Raw genomic sequence first — 17390 nt, forward strand, 5'->3', positions numbered from 1 at the left:
TCTTGGGAGCCGACGTTAAATTCCGGAACATCGCTCAAAATCATTGGAAGACCAGAGGAAGACCACGCTAAATTCATACCAACGATCATCAGTGGCATGGAGGCTATAAAAGAAAGAACAAATTAGTACCTCAATTTAAGACATAAATACATAGGCTTAGGGAATGATTTTTTTACCGGGCAATTATGTACAGAGCCAGAAATAAAATTTGGACTAACGGAATTTTCTACGTTCCAGTTATAAACTACGGTTCGGATAAAGTAGCTGTATCAGGATAGGCATCTTTGGTCCGTGCGTTTTGTTTACAAACATTAAGGGTCGATTTCTAAAAGACGGACGAAATCGTGGTTGCAAACCTCGGATTTTAAACCGCGATCGAGGTCTGAATCTTTATACGATTTCTAAAACGGAGTCGAGACGCAGCTTGAGAAGAAACCGGTTTTATATTATGTGAACGCAGCTAAGAATCGATTTTTATTCTTGCAAACAGTCGATATTAGAAAGAAATGAACATCGGGATTAATATTTTTATTGAATTGCAGTAAGTCACATTCTTTTGTTCTCAGCTAAGGTATTGTTATATTTACTAATATACAGAATATACATATGCGCGTTTAAAATAAATCACTAGCGTTGTTTAGTATTTAATAGTAAACAAATTTTTAGGTACTAGAATGATATTGCCCAAATAATTAGCACAAATCGAGCGTCCATGTTGTAGTTTGTCATTTATTCATAACTACTACCAACATTAACTACCTAAAACCCAGGTCTAAGGAATGAATAACCTAAGAATTAACTGGATTAAAATTTCAATTGAAACTAAAATGTAGTGTAGTTCTATATATTTTCACATATACTAGACTTACTACGTGCAAAGCCCCAGTAGCATAAAACTTAAAATAAGAACACAAAATCACGTTTGCTTCACATTCTTATAGGCTGACATCAATTTCGAGTATTAAATAAAATGACCAAAACCACTGTGAAGACTAAAAATTAAGTTATATCGTCTTATAGGCATAAAGGTATAATTAATATAAAATATAATATCTTACTTCCCTCAAAGCAACGGGAAGTTGTGAAAAAATTGTCAACCTGCCGCCTCTTGCATTTCGTTGCAGATTATTATTTAGCATTCTTGCTAAATTTTGCATTGATTCCTTCGAAAATCGAAATATTCGCCTGAAATTATCGTCGTTATATAGTTACAAAGTATTATTCCTCTCTCTCATCATTCTAATCCGGAGATTTAATACCCGTAGAGACAAATTTTCATTTGATAATCATCCAGCTGATCTACTACCTCCATCTTACATACTGTACAGAAGAATGTTATATTTTATTTAACGACGCTCGCAACTGCAGAGGTTATATCAGCGTCGCTGGATGTGCTGGAATTTTGTCCCGCAGGAGTTCTTTTACATGCCAGTAAATCTACTAACATGAGCCTGTCGCATTTAAGCACACTTAAATGCCATCGACCTGGCCCGGGATCGAACCCGCAACCTTGCGCATAGAAGGCCAGCGCTATACCAACTAGCCAACCCATACTGTACATGACCCAGCCGTGGTCTCTGCTTCAGACAATGGTTTCGAGCCATGGCTTAGAAAAATGAAAAAGACCTCGTTTTATAAATCTAAACGCGGGTTAAAGCCATGGTCGTGGTCTAGACCTCGTTTTATGAATCGAAGCTAACCGCTGGGAAGAGCTCTCCCAATTTCAAAGATAAAACATCAGTGAATGGATTGTAGAGCCCTAGTTAATGTTATTAATTTACTAATGTCAGTAGCTTCCGGAAAGTCCTCTGGGACGTTATCTAATAAGCTAATATCTTGTTTGAAACAGAATATTATTACTTCATTAGTTTATGCAACTTCTGCGAAATGAAAGGAGATTGTGTGACATTTACCTTACATTGTCACTATTGGAAATGCTAGTCTCTGAAACCGACACTTTAAGCTAAATAAGGAATGGAGCTGTAAGGAATAATTTAAACGTAAGTAGTGAAACACTTTCATTAACAGGCTTTTATGGTTAGCACGAAGCAGGTTTTAGGGATCAGAGAGACAGAAATTAATCGTAATTTCTAGTCAGTAATTTACAAAAGAAATAATCTTTGTACGGAGACCCATAATAACTATTAGTATTGTTATTAAATTTACTTAATTTAGGTCCAAGTTTATAGGATAATTAATGAGGTATGGTAGATTTTTACTAATCCGGCCATCCTTTGCGCAGAGGAATGTCGGATTAGCGAGAGTGTTGAATTACTGAAAGTGTTTAAAATATCATTAAATTTAATGTTATAATACGAAATATTTATTTTCAGTCAATGACTTTACTTTCTATATATGTGAGGTGCGAGTCCTTACATTACATAATTTTAATATTGTATGAACGTTTTCGTCGGTTTCATACCAACATCATCACATATAACATTTTATACAGCAATATCATCTCTAATAAGTACATATGTCTCTACAACCAAAATACAATATATTATATTAATGAGCATACAACATGATAAAGACAACATAATTAAGACATCAATATATCCCTTTTCTTGTGTGACTACACCTTACTGTCAATTAATTAAAAAGCACACGTGTGATTTTATTTTTATTATTTTTATCAGTGAAGACCTGCAATTTATATATGTACATATATTGTAATCACACGTGTGCTTTTTAATTAATTGACAGTAAGGTGTCGTAACACAAGAAAAGAGATATATTGATGTCTAAATTATGTTGTTTTTATCATGTTGTATGCTCATTAATATATATTGTATTTTGGTTGTAGAGACATATGTACTTATTAGAGATGATATTGCTGTATTAAATGTTGTTTGTGATGATGTTGGTATGAAACCGACGAAAACGTTCATACAATATTAAAATTATGTAATGTAAGGACTCGCACCTCACATATATAGAAAGTAAAGTCATTGAAAATAAATATTTCGTATTATATATCACAGACTTTTCTGAAAATTAATCAAAATGAATTGGAAAATATTAATGTTATAAGCTAGCCAACACCGCCACTTGCACTTCTAAATCGAAACTAGAACGTTCTACAGGGACATCATTTTATTTTTACTAACATTTTTAATATTAACCTGTCTATACCTTAAGAGAACTGGAAACACCGTTCGATACCCCTTTCCACGACTGGAGTTCGCTGATACTGGCGTAAAACACAAACACATCACTTTACTAGGTATAGGAGGAAAGAAAAGTAGTTCATCCATTTACGTAAACTAGGAAATATCGCAATTTTGAGTTCAAAAATTTTCATTAGGTTTTTGTTTAATCAAAATGCAGTACTGTATTAAGAATAAGTGTTTTTACTCACGAACTGAGTTATCCATGCGAACGTATTCATTATGCAGTGTATATTATACTGTCTACAGCACATTAGCGTACAATATAGAGAAAGAAGTTAAATTGAAAAATAATCATAATATGAATATTTAAACACAAGTTTGAAAATGGTGGCCGTTCATTTCGATACAGGCTTCAGTTCTTTTGTGCATATTATCGCACTATAGACTATTGCATCTAAGTTAATTCTAATTGCCAGTTTCGTCCTTCGTACTAGTAACTCATGTTGAAATAATTCTGTACCTACTCTATAAAAGAGTACCTTACGTACTGTAAATTCAATCTTCACTTCTGCCCGACCCGCACAGATAAAATTACTCAGACATGCTATCTACTGTCCGTCCAAGTGGTTATGCCGCAGGATCGTAGAAAGGGGGAAAATCACGTGACAGTTAATTACTTAACGAGGCCCTTTTATTTAAGTTATTTTAAACAGTTGTATAATATTACGTAAACGTCCAATTCCTAACAGAAATTAATCTTTTCAGAAAAGAGCTAACACAGCCCAGCTTTTACAGAGGGGCGTGCAGAAGCATGTGGGGCAAATCGGGATGCGACGTAGGCAAACGAACAGTACCTGTGCGAAAATATGGTTCAATATTGAAAGCTCTTTCGTCACTGGATAACGCGAACATATTTCTGGAACGTACTATACTCACTCAGTGCTGTTTACTATATGCAGCCTTGATTCTGTCTGGAGGACAGTTGGAACTTCATTAGTAGAAGGGGTGGGAGTGAAGTGCATTCAAAAACTCAGGTACAATAAAAATTGAAGTAAAAATAAAATGATGTCCCTGTATACGTGGCCGACGTGTATATATAAGTATATAAGAAGGTCGGATAACTGAGAGTTGCCGGATTACTGAGAGCCGGATTAACGAGAATCTAGTATACTCTGAAGAATACTAATAGGCTAATTGATACACAGGCCAGTGTTATTTATTTAATTAAACGTAACGTTCTGCTGCATTATAAACACAGTGGATATGATTGAAAATCATTAAGTTCACGGAAATAATAAATTCAACTTATTATATCCTATGAGGCGTTTAATTGCAAAATCAGATACATCACTAAGTAAAACATAATATTTCAGTATGAAGGAAAAACGTTTGCAAGGAACCAAGGATTTACAACCAATACTATTTTTCATCATACAAATCCATGTGATGTATCTGGCTTTTGAGCATAACAGTGCTATAGCGGTTGTAGAATCATATGAAGATATGAAATATAACATTAACTCGTTAAAAAAAAGTGATGTATCTGATTTTGCAACTACACGCCTCATATTATTTCATCTTTTAATATTCTGGCATGAGAAATAACACAAGGTTTCGCACTTCTATATAGTAGAACCTGTTCCGCATATTTTTGTCCTGTATTTATGCGTAAGAAAATTTAATAAATAGTGACTACCTTGTGTAAACATAATAGACGTACTGAAATACCCAACTTACCTGAAACTGCTACAAACAACTCTCCACATGCAATCATGAGATTTGCAATAATAATTTTCTGAGGTTATGTCTGTGAGATATTTTACATGTCCATTTTAGTTAACCGTAACATAATACATCATCTCTAGATATCATTTTCCTAACAAGATGATCACTTAATCCGCAGTGAAAATTTATGTGCAAATTAGGAACTCTTGAAAATTTAACACTGATGAGATTTAAAATCCTTAAGAATCTCGCATTTTTGCGATACAAATATGAAGACAGACATAATCCAGGAGTTGTCATTTGTTTTCCATGGCATACCGTAACAATGCATTGATAGACAGTAACTCCATTCACTCTTATCGAAATAATTAATTCCTTTGATAATTAATAATACAATTTTGGCGTAAGTTAAATTAAAATTTCTGTTGTTTTCACTAATATTATAACCACCTATAATAATAATAATAATAATAATAATAATAATAATAATAATAATAATAATAATAATAATAATAATAATAATACAACCCTGATCTTCTACAGCTAATTAGTTTCAATATTGGTAAATCAAATTTGAGAAAGCGATCTCTCTTTTATTTACAGACATCAAAACCAAATCTCATAAAATGTCTCCACTTTTATTAATGCTTCGAACTTACAATCATCTATCAAATAAACAGGATTTAGATTTCTCGTTATCGTACAATATGTACAAGAAAAAGTTATATACAGCAATGGTTTCATGATATGTTGGATTCTAGTTGCATGTTGGTTGTAGTTGTAGTCAGGTATCATGGAACACGTATTCTGTAGTGGTGAATTTCTTAAATAAATTAATTAAGCCTATTAGTCCTACTATATAATACTGTATACTGAATTTATTAATATAGTGTTATATTTACTCTGTAATTTGCCATAGCTACATTTTACATTTTTGGCTATGATGTCTATACTTAACTCTTTTGAATTTATTTTTATTTGGTATTTTTCATTTATATCTATATCTGTGTCTTTTATTTAGGTAGTATCTATTTTTTTTTTCATTTCTAATTTTTAATTTGTAATTACACTTGTATCTTGCATTTTTTTCTGTTTTATATCTTTTTTTTTTCATGTTATATGCAATTCTGTGTTTTTTTTAAACAAATCTGTACTATCTATTGTAATTGGGGCTGTGCTCTGTTATAGACATAAATAAATAAATAAATAAATAAATAATAATACATTTTCAACTTTCTAATATGTGTTTATGATATTACATTTATACCACCATTATACAAGTACCGTAAAGTGGGGTGAATCCGATCAAAAATTGCAGTCTTTTGTAGATATATACCAAGTAAAATTGTTACAGCATATAGTCAATTTGAATTTATTTTCATTGAAACTTGAGGATAAAATGTCCATAATTTAATTTAGTTTTCAGTTATAATTTAATATAATTTTAAAAAGTTAATTGTTGATCGGTTTCACCTCACAAGTTGGAGTGAATCCGATCACGTATTTATTTTCCCTATTCTGTCGGATTCAGGCTGTCAATGAGTGAAACCGATCACTATTTTATGTTTAAAAAAATATATACAGTGAAACTTCCCTTAACGGACACTTCCCAATAGCGGACACCTCCCAATAGCGGACATTTTAAAACTCCCCTGCAAAATATCATTGGCCCTTATGATAAAATTCTTCCAAATAGCGGACATTCTCATTAACGGACGCGGACACTGAAATGTATCTCCCAACAACAATTAAAACTTCCAGATAACGGACAGCGTGAAAGAAAAAGACGGTTGTAAATTAAAGGAATACGGAACAACTGGATAATACCCACGGCAGACGAATATCGATAGTCGACGCTACTCGCTGGCCACTAGTCACCGGGCCGTACCGAGCCGTATCAAACAAAATATAATCGAAATGGTGGTAGTCAAATTCGCGATTATATTCTTAAATAATTCACTCCATTAGTCAAGTTCAAGGCTTTATGTAGTACAACGGCGGTTTTTTGAATGCATTAAAACAAAATGAAGATGTAATAAGATCATAAACTAGGTTATCACAAGCATATTAACAGGAAAAAAGGTGTGTTTCACGGAATACCATTAAAATGACGGAAAGTAAATTTCCGGTTAATGTTCGCCAAAGCGTAAAGTACGTAATTATGACGGCGTTGCTGTTTTATTTCTGGCCTATAGAAAAACACCTAGCCTTTTACGAAAAAAAATTTTAGGGACCATGAAATTATTCACTGCTTTCATTATAGGCCTATTATTCTTTTATCAATATTACGAATAAAAAACTATCATATTATATAATTTTAACTACTACATGGACGAATGAAATCAAGCTAACCTAACCAAAGCTAACCTAATCTAACCAAAGCTAACCTAACCTAACCTAACCTAACCAAAACTAACCTAACCTAACCAAAGCTAAGCTAACCTAACGAAAGCTAACCTAACCTAACCTAACCAAAGCTAACCTAACCTAACCAAAGCTAAGCTAAGCTAACCTAACGAAAGCTAACCTAACCTAACCTAACCAAAGCTAACCTAACCTAACCAAAGCTAACCTAACCTAACCAAAACTAACGTAACCAAACCAAAGCTAAGCTAAGCTAAGCTAAGCTAACCTAACCAAAGCTAACCTAAGCTAACCTAACCTACTCGCAATATGTACGCAAATACACATTGTCGCTAACAGTGGTGCTATCTCTCAATAATGTTCAGAATGAAGGAGGTAGACAGAGAGAGAGAGAGAGAAAAAAAAAAGAAATATAGCACAAGACTGTTTTGTCTCGAGATCCTCATCTAAGACACGTAATAAGTCACGTAATCTACTTGCAATATATTTGCGAAAATACATTTTGTGGCTAACACTGGTGCTATCTCTCAGTAATGTTCAGAACGAAGGAGGCAGAGAGAGAGAAAAAAAATTTCTCCCGGCAACTACGCCACACACCAACGTCATGTTCTTATATTGGTGACATTGTGTATTTACTTAAATTTGGTGGTAAACGTAACGGCACGGTTCAAATTGACCGTGGTAATTCTCCAGTATAGCGCGAAAAAAAATTCTTTGCAACAATCATCATCATGCATTTGAACGTTCTTGCACTTTATTGAAGGTAAGCAGCACAGTTGTTAGTTGTGATACTGAACGTGAGCACTTCGTACTTTCTTAATTTGTCAAGTTGAGTGTTCGGAAATACATTCACATTAGAAATGTCACAAAAACGTAAACGTTTGTCACTAAAAGAGAAAGTGGATATTGTAATGCATAGTGAGAAGAGAAATTAAGTGTTCGTGAGCTGGCCACAAAGTTTAATATGGGAAAAACTCAGATTAGTGTAATTTTGAAAAAAACAAGGATGTTATTTTCAAATCATACACTGAGGATGCAATTATATATTTCTTTGTGTAAGGTGAAGTGGTACAGTGACTGATGTTTATTTAATTTACAAGACATTTACTGGTACGATTTCTCTCTGGATGAATACTGTAAACAATCTCACTGTCTACTGTACTGTACTATAAAATATAGTGTTGAATATGTATGAGAAATTCTAATGTACTGTATACATACTAACGATTTTATAAATAGCGGACACTTCTCAATAACGGACATTTAATTTTTCCCCGGCGTTGTCCGCTATTGGGAAGTTTCACTGTATAAGTTAAATACATCAAATTTTAGTACATTTTAACTTTTAATCTCATACAGTATATATTAGAAATGTATGAAAGTATCTCCTCATTAATTCACTTAACATAAATTATATTCTGTACAAAATCTCTCAAATACAGAAATGACATCACATGTATAATTCACACCTTAAACTAGCTCCAGTGATACAAATTTTCAAATGGTGTGACTTACTACTCAATGTCGTAATCATTAATGTTTTTTAAAATATAATATGTAGCAAGCCTTCCATGCTCTGGAACAACTGAATCCTGAAAGTGCAGATTCTCCATCGTCAGGACTGTCGTTATCACTAGCCTCTTACTACACTTCTTTGACTGGAGCTAGGGGTAAGCGTTTTGTTCGACGAGTTGTTATATTTATTGATTCATCAAAACGAGCCTGTTGAATTTCAAATGAAGCTGTTCAAGATCCTTCTCCTTAATTATTGTGATCTGTGTCTTCTTCAGAAATCTGGACAATGACTTTATTTGGACAGAAGGAAACAATTTATTGCCTTCCTGAATCCGGACGAGGCAATTAAATTGGGAATTCATGCCTATGTTTTCAAAGGCTACCTTTGTTGTATACCGCATGATTGAATTCAACCCACAAAATCGTAATATCGTGTTTAGTGAAATGTAGCGTCAAAATGACATAAGCTGTACACATGCAAATTAAAACTAGTACTTAAGAACCTTCTTAGAAAGTAAAACTATCATGACATACCGATTTGACAACAATGATAAGTTGCAACAGGAGAAGATATCTCAAGCACCACCTTCTTCGACAAACGCAGCACCCACTATAAACTTATGTAACAGTGTTGCCAGCTCGATTCTTGAAAAACCCGCTATGATACTGTGCAGAAACGCTAAATTGCTACACTGTCAGTGTAAAGTGAAATTATTTTCCCGCTGTGAGTGCTAGAACAACCCGCTAAATTCCTATATCAGCAATACAAATTTAATCAATTTTACCCGCTAAACTAACACAGAAAAACGCTAGATCTAGCGGAAAAACCGCTGAGTTGGCAACACTGTTTATGTTGAAAAGAAAACTTTGGTCGGCGGGAAAAGGCACATAAGTAAAAAAAGTCGATTTTTCTGTTGTACCTAATTCACATAAGTCTAGTAGTTTTTCTAATTTTTGAAATAATATAATTTCTTGTATAGTGAAACCTCTCATTTACGGACATCGAAGGGACGTAATAATCTGTCCGCATCTGGGAGGTGTCTTTATTGGGATGGAGGTTCCCAATCTAACAGTAAATTTATAATATGCATTATGTATCCCTTCACGCTTTAAATGAAATGTATTAGCTACTGTAGTTTAATTCTAAATAGGAGCTACTGTACTAAAGTGCATTCTTTGCAACTTTGAACTACAGTAGATAAGACCGAAAAAAGAAAATACGTACTGTGCCATGCAATTTTATTCTAGGTCTACAGTTATGCAGTACCGCTACTATAATTTACAGTTTTCAACTTAACCTTTACATTCAGGTGCCATGTCTCTCGAAACAGAACTGATTGAAGTGGAGAGAATAATCCTACTAACCCTATCAGGTGTCGAATACAATTTCACGATCGCGGAAACCTTGGACCCATCAGACAGGTCAAATTTTATGACTTTGTTTATCCTCCCGCTTCCAGCTAACAAGGGGTAGCCGGCTGGGCTAGTGGTAGCCTACGAGACCCTTATTGTCTTCTTTCATGTTAAGGAATTTCTGTACAGAATTCTCAAAATTATATTTTACATTTTTTTAACACATTAGGTCTTGAAAACCAAGTTCTGTCCGCAGTCAGGAGGTAAAGCAAGCTTTAGGACTGTGAAACAGCTGTCCGTGTCCGTGTCCGAGAGTGTCCGTCAACGAGAGTCAAATTTATCATTATTTCTATATTATTTCAGTTGGGGCATAAAAACCTGTCCATATATGAGGAGTGTCCGTATCTTGGAGATGTCCGTAAGGAGAGGTTTCACTTTTAAATTGAAAAGGGTCTTACTTTAACTTGCTTTAACCAACATACATGAATTTCATTATTGTACTTATATTCAGTTAAGATTAAATTAAAAAGAAAGTCTCTCCTGAAAAATTATTTTTTTTGACTTAAGTGCCTTTTCCCGCCGACCAAAGAAAATATGTTTGCTTAGCTCTCTATAGCTGACCATTGTTGTAGACCAATTAGGCCTACTTAAGAACAAAAAACAAAAATCAGCTGGGCGATTATTGTTACAGTGAAATACGCACACTCAGGATTATTGAAACATGTGCAAATGATCGGATTTACGGTAGTCGTAATTCTTGAAGGTATTGAGCATTGAATAAAAAATATATATCTGTAACTAAGTTTGATTGTAACTTCTTAACATCTGGATTTGTGACGTTCGCAATTTTACTCAGTTGAACTGTAAATGAAAAGCGGAATATATCTTACATTTATTTCATCATATTTTATTTGTTGGTATTGGTTGTTATTTCTACGAAACATAACAATAATAAGTTCTGGTTTTTATGTACTTCATGATTATTAAATTGAATTTACTTTAATGTTTCATATTTTTTTTATTCCTCTCGTTAGTTTCTCACGTTTTTGGTTGACTGATTTACGAGTTTATATCTGAGGGGCAGAAACAGACAGTATCAGTCACTATCTTCACTAGAACTGGTTTCTTCAATTACTTCTCTCTTAATAGACTTTCTAGAGTCACATTGCAAGGGCTCTTTTTAGTCGCATTTGCTTTTTATTTTTGGAGCGATCTCTTTTCTTTCATCGTATCAGCTTTCCCAGGCTTTCCTCTTCCAGATAGACCTTGAGATGATCCAGGTACGGTAAGAATATCTTCTTTTTTCGGAGGCTTTCCAGTTTCGATATGAAAGGATTCTTCTTCAAGTATACTGTTTTGTTTCCGCAATTCTTTTTCCACTCTCAGCACTCTCTGAGGTTTTAAATTTGCCATAAGTTTTACGTCCGATGAGTGTAATCCTTCCTCAGACGTTCCAGCTTTAGAAACAGAACTGCTCTGTTGATAGGAAATATTTTCTTTATTTATTGTCATTTCTGGAGTCTTTAACATTTCTGAATCGTTATGATTCTCTACATCTGCATTTTGATTCTTACGTTTTTCTGATTTGGATGTCCCAGGATCATTTCTTCTTAATTCTGCAGATTCCTGTGATGAAGGTTGTGTTAATGAAGTGCCTGAGAGAGCCATGGGTTCGTTTTCTTTTATAGCTTTATATTTACTATAATCCGACAAATGTTTTTGATCCAAATGAGGTAAATTATCTTCAACACCCGCAAGAGCAGACTTCAACCATTCCCTGTAAGCTTTTAATGTAGTCCCCAGACCTAACACCAGATGTTCAGTCGGGCCATTGCAAATTTCGTTAATTATTTGTGGAAAGGTTTTATTTCTCGTTTCGGGTGTAAATTTATAGATCAGACAAGTCCCGATGAGGCAACATATACTGAAGAAACCAAAAACGTAAGCCCATCCAAATTTTGAAGTACAAATAAGAAATGTTTTGCAAAGAATGAAAGAGCACAAGGCATTCACAGTTCCAGTTAATGATATTACGCATGATTTCACGTTTATTGGAAATAATTCTGCTATTACCATCGGTGTTATCGGGCCCAAACCCAAGGAAAACATAAACATATACAATGATAGAAAAGCTGCTGATAACCATTCGAAGCCAGACAATTCTGACCTGTTAAGTTTCATAGTACCGAAATATAGTGTCTCTAACAATAGCGATAGGAAACATCCAATACCGGAAATGTTAAGCAAATCCCTTCTATCTGTTCTACGCACAAAGGACAACATTATTATGCAACCTGTCACAAGCGCTGAACCCAATATTATGGCAGCCATTTGACGAACCACGTCAAATCCGCTTTTGTCAAGCACCCAACTCGCATAACATAGAATGACGCTTTCCCCACATAGCTGCTGAGTCAAAATTAAAACAATTGCGATGCCCATAGCTTTACAGTTCCCATGTCTTCTGAATAACGACAAAAAAGTCCCTCTATGTTCTGTTTGTTTCCTCACATTGATTGAAATTCTGCTGATTTCACTCGCCAATACGTCTTGCGACGGATATTTCCGGAGCCAAGTAAGTATTTTCTTTGCTTCTACAAGTCTTCCTTTTGACACTAACCAAGCTGGTGATTCGGGCATCCGTAAAAATAATAAGAGAAATAAAGTTGGAATTGCGATACATCCAAAACCTATGTCGATGTATGCAAGAAAAGCCCCCAGAATATAGCAATATAGAATTCCACTGCATAAGAACAAATTCGTAAGTCCTCCAAAGATTTCTCGATTGTGAAGACTGCCGATTTCTGAAATGTATATCGGACACACAGCCAGAGTAATACCGTTTCCAATCCCCAGCAATATACGCGAAAATAATAGTCCGTATTTGCTTTTTGTCCATATAATCAGTAGCCATCCTACTTCATAAAAGAACGCAGCGACGAAGAGACTTTTCTTCCTCCCGATCTTGTCCATAAACGTATGCGACGTCATTGCACCAGTAGCACCGCCAATTGACATCACACAGACGACCCAAGAACTTTCGTCTTCGTTTATGGGTATCATTGATTCGTTTCTTGACAGCAAATAATAATATATCCCCGAGGAAGGCCACACCAGATTCAGACCAATGACCATGTGTAACACTGAGGCTGGAAAATAGACCAAATTTTCAATCCATGTTGAATCTTTCGTACACTACTTTTAACACTTGAATATAAATAATTGATTAGATGGCGATCTTACTCGTGTTAATCGTGTAAGCATGTGCGGTTTACAGCTGTTTCGGTGCTTCTTCACACCATCGTCAGAGCCTACTAGATCTCGGCGTCATCTCGAACTTCGCTGCCTGTTGTGAAATACAACAAAGCATACAGAACAGAAAACACACTACAAAGACATCTCAGCACACAAACAACACAAACAAATAAATACAACCACACAGGCGTATACAAACTCACATGCAATAGTTGCGACAGTTTCTACATTGGACAGACAGGCAGATCATTCCAAACTCGATACAAAGAACACATTAAAGCAATAACCAGAGGACACAATACATCTACATATGCCGAACACATACAGTAACTAATGCCAATCACACATACAATAACATAAATACAGATGTGGAAATCCTACACATACAACCCAAAAACCAAAAACTCAACACACTAGAACAATATGAAATATACAGACACACTAAAACACACCCAGATCAGATTCTCAACACACAGATCAATGTCAGAACACACACACTATTTGACACCACATTTCAACACTTTTCAATAATCGAACGCGCCCACACAACATGTAGCGAAGTTCGAGATGACGCCGAGATCTAGTAGACTCTGAGGATGGTGTGAAGAAGCACCGAAACAGCTGTAAGTCGCACATGCTTACACAATTAACACGAGTAAGTTCACCATCTAATCAATTATTTAAAATTTTCAACACTTCAGATATTCATATAAACTACCATTTACAGAAAAATCTACGACATTAATAGTTAATAGTAGTTAATAGTAAGTTAATCTTAAAAATTTATTCGAACACATATGATATGTAGATCTTATTCATGATGCTAACTTCAATATAAAAAAGGTCTACTGCTTTAAACATGAAGAGGAGATACTAAAATTTGAAGTTTTTTGCCTAATTGATGCACAATTTACTCTATTTTTGTGTAGAAATGTAATTTCTGCAGCAACTTAAATTCGAAATTAGTTACAGAAAACTGGACTCAAATTTTCACAAAAAGAAAATTTAAGGCTATAGCAGTTCACCGAAATGGATATATTTCAGTCATTTTCAAATACAGATTCAAAATTTATATGACATTTTACTCTTAAAAACACGTTCCTTAACTGTCTGTAGCAAAATTTTATTATTCGCTATCAAAATTTTAAAGTAAATAATTTCATTTTATGGATTAACTTTAGAGATACTCTTACAGAAATATGGAGACATATTTTTTTTTAAATGCGACATAACAAATTTCTATTCCACTGACAAATTTTCCAATAGCCTGAAGAATATGTGTACCAACTGTTATGCACTCTGCATTAAACGTTCCGGAGATATAACTTTATGTATGGAATGTAGCAAAAAATTAAAGTTACAGGAAATTGCAATAAAAGTTTAGTGTCATTTAAGAAATCCTGTCCACCAGAGCTTCAAAAATTGCGTCACAACAGGAGTGTGGAGTGTGGCATTGTATGGGGGGAAACATGGATATTAAGACGAAGTGAAGGGAAACGACTGGAAGTTTTGTGACATATGGATATGGAGATGAATGGAGCGTGTAAAATGGACTGACAGAATAAAAAATGAAGCTGTGCTAGAAAGAGTGATTGAAGAAAGAACCCGAAAGAATAATGCTGAAACTGATCAGGAAGAGAAAAGGGAAGAAACTGCCTACTAAAAGGAATAGTAAACGGGAGGAGAAATCGGGATAGGAAGTATCAGATAATTTACGACATTAAGATATATGGATCGTATGCAGAGACTAAGAGGAAGACAGAGAATAGTAAAGGTTGGGTTTGCAGTGAAAGACCTGCTCTTGGGCAGAAAGCTGTGAATGAATGAAAGCACGCCAGGATAACTGACCGTAATGTTATTTTAATGCTTATTTAGTTTCGATCAAAGCAGAACTGTAGTACAGTATTTGTCTAATCCAGCACTTTTCACATTTTCTAAATCAGTCCTGTTATCGATAGGCCTACTTTTAACTTTAATTATTATTTAAATCTGTCATATTTTTATAATGAAATGTTTCAGTTTTTACTCTGAAAACAATACCTTCACTTTGTTATCAGTACGTAGCCTACATAAGAAACTATTAACATAACAACTACAATCAACAAAAATCTTATATACGTTGCAACCGCGTATAATTGTATGTTATTGTTATAAATAATACTGTTTATTTGAAATAAATTTATTATACATTCCTTAAAATATACTGTTTTAGAATTCATAATTATATTCTAACTCATTGCATTGTATTACCTGATAGTGCTGCTGTTAACTCGCCTATGGCAATCATATAAAGATTACATTCTCTTCTCGTTATGATTTCAGTTTACAACTACTTACATTTGAATCATTATATAAAATCATTGACAAATCATCGGTATCGTGTTGTGTTTTTATTATACTTATTAACTAAAAACTTATTGTATTATTCATGCAATATGTTAAAATCGACATCGAAAAGCTGAATAGCGTAATCGCAACAATGACTAAGTTGAAGATCGATAATCACTGCTTTTTGGATAGTAGAACATTAGAATAGTTGAGCGATTGAATGACTTCTTTTATCTCACGTCAATTACGGTTATGTAGCTGCCAGTGTTGCCAACCCTAGTCCTAATAGAGTTCCTCGATACTACTAAGATTTATTTGAAATCATCCGTCCTCAAGTGAGGTTTACCACTGGGATCCGGAATTAACAAACATAAAAGATAAAGGGAAATGAAACGAGCAAAATAATGAGTCCATTTGTACATTAAAACAAAAATTTACATGTTAACATATATATGATAGTGTAGAATTTGAAGAGACGCGTTCAAAATTTCCATTACGATCTTCTGAACCTCATAAAAGGGAATTTGAAAGGATTTAAGGATATTACACGTAAATTTTGGTAAACAACCCCTCGCTCCAAATAGTAAGCCTGCAACATCCCAGTTGTAAAGCGAAATGCCATATATTTCACTGAGGTATGGTAGACAAGGTACATATTTAGCTCACTTGTCATCATTTATCTGCAGTGCTTGATTTGTGTCTCGTTCAAAGCAAATCGTAGGATCTAAGACCATCACTTTCTGGGTTTCTATCGATGGCAATTATATCGACTCTTCTATGAGAATCATCTTCAGACACACAAAGAATCTCCTCATGTACTTCCCATCCTCTGTTTCTTAGCAGGTTGGCAATTGCTGTAAGGGCAGGATGGTGTCTGTTGTTACGCAGTAGCTCTCCCTTCTTACAGAACCCCAGTACGTGGCCAAGTGTTTCAGTCTCGCTGCAGCCGGGATGGCGACAACGGGTAGTACTGAAGGTTCTGCAGGGACAGATCTCACTGCGGTGACGTTGCAAGACATCTTGATGGCATTGATGTATTCCGAGGACGAAAGACATTTTTTAGAGGATATCCAAGAGTTGGCTTTGGGGCATTCTTCAAATGAATGTAAGAGTTGAGACACAGAATCCAAACATCACCAAGAATAAAAACGTGGCTTTCCATTTTTATCGTATTCTTTATAGCTATAAGATAAGAAAAAGTGTCACTCTTCCACAGTTTCTTTACTCGCAGATTCTTCTCGTAGGAAGGTGTTAAGTTAATTATATGAGTGTATTATTTTGTTAATTTGGGTTTTCCCCTTTTTGTCTATTGAATTTCTTTTAAGGGGAAACTGTAGTAGTTCAGCTTATTACGATTCAGACTTTTAAGAGAAGCGAATTTAGATTAGGCCTATGGTAAAGTGATTTTGTGATTTGTGACTTACGCAAATAACGTTTAATATTACAATGATGTACCGAAGTTTATATGATATTTCCGTGCAGAAATCTCCCTGTGCCGGAGAGAATTTTTCTCCGTTCTATCCATTCTTTACCATATTATGGTCATGCAAAATTCCTGCATTGTAATATGATAAGCGTAAGTAATCATTAGTGATTCAAGACGGTTAGGCGCCTTGTTCCGTCGGACCCCGGCCATTCTGTGCAGAGTGTTGGATGTTGTGCCACTGTCACATATTCTGTGATACAGTACATGAGGGTAGGCCACCGAAGGGGAACAGAGAGGTAGAACTTAAACTG

This window comes from Periplaneta americana, chromosome 16, assembly GCF_040183065.1.
Source record: "Periplaneta americana isolate PAMFEO1 chromosome 16, P.americana_PAMFEO1_priV1, whole genome shotgun sequence".
In the NCBI taxonomy this organism is placed as follows: Eukaryota; Metazoa; Arthropoda; class Insecta; order Blattodea; family Blattidae; genus Periplaneta; species Periplaneta americana.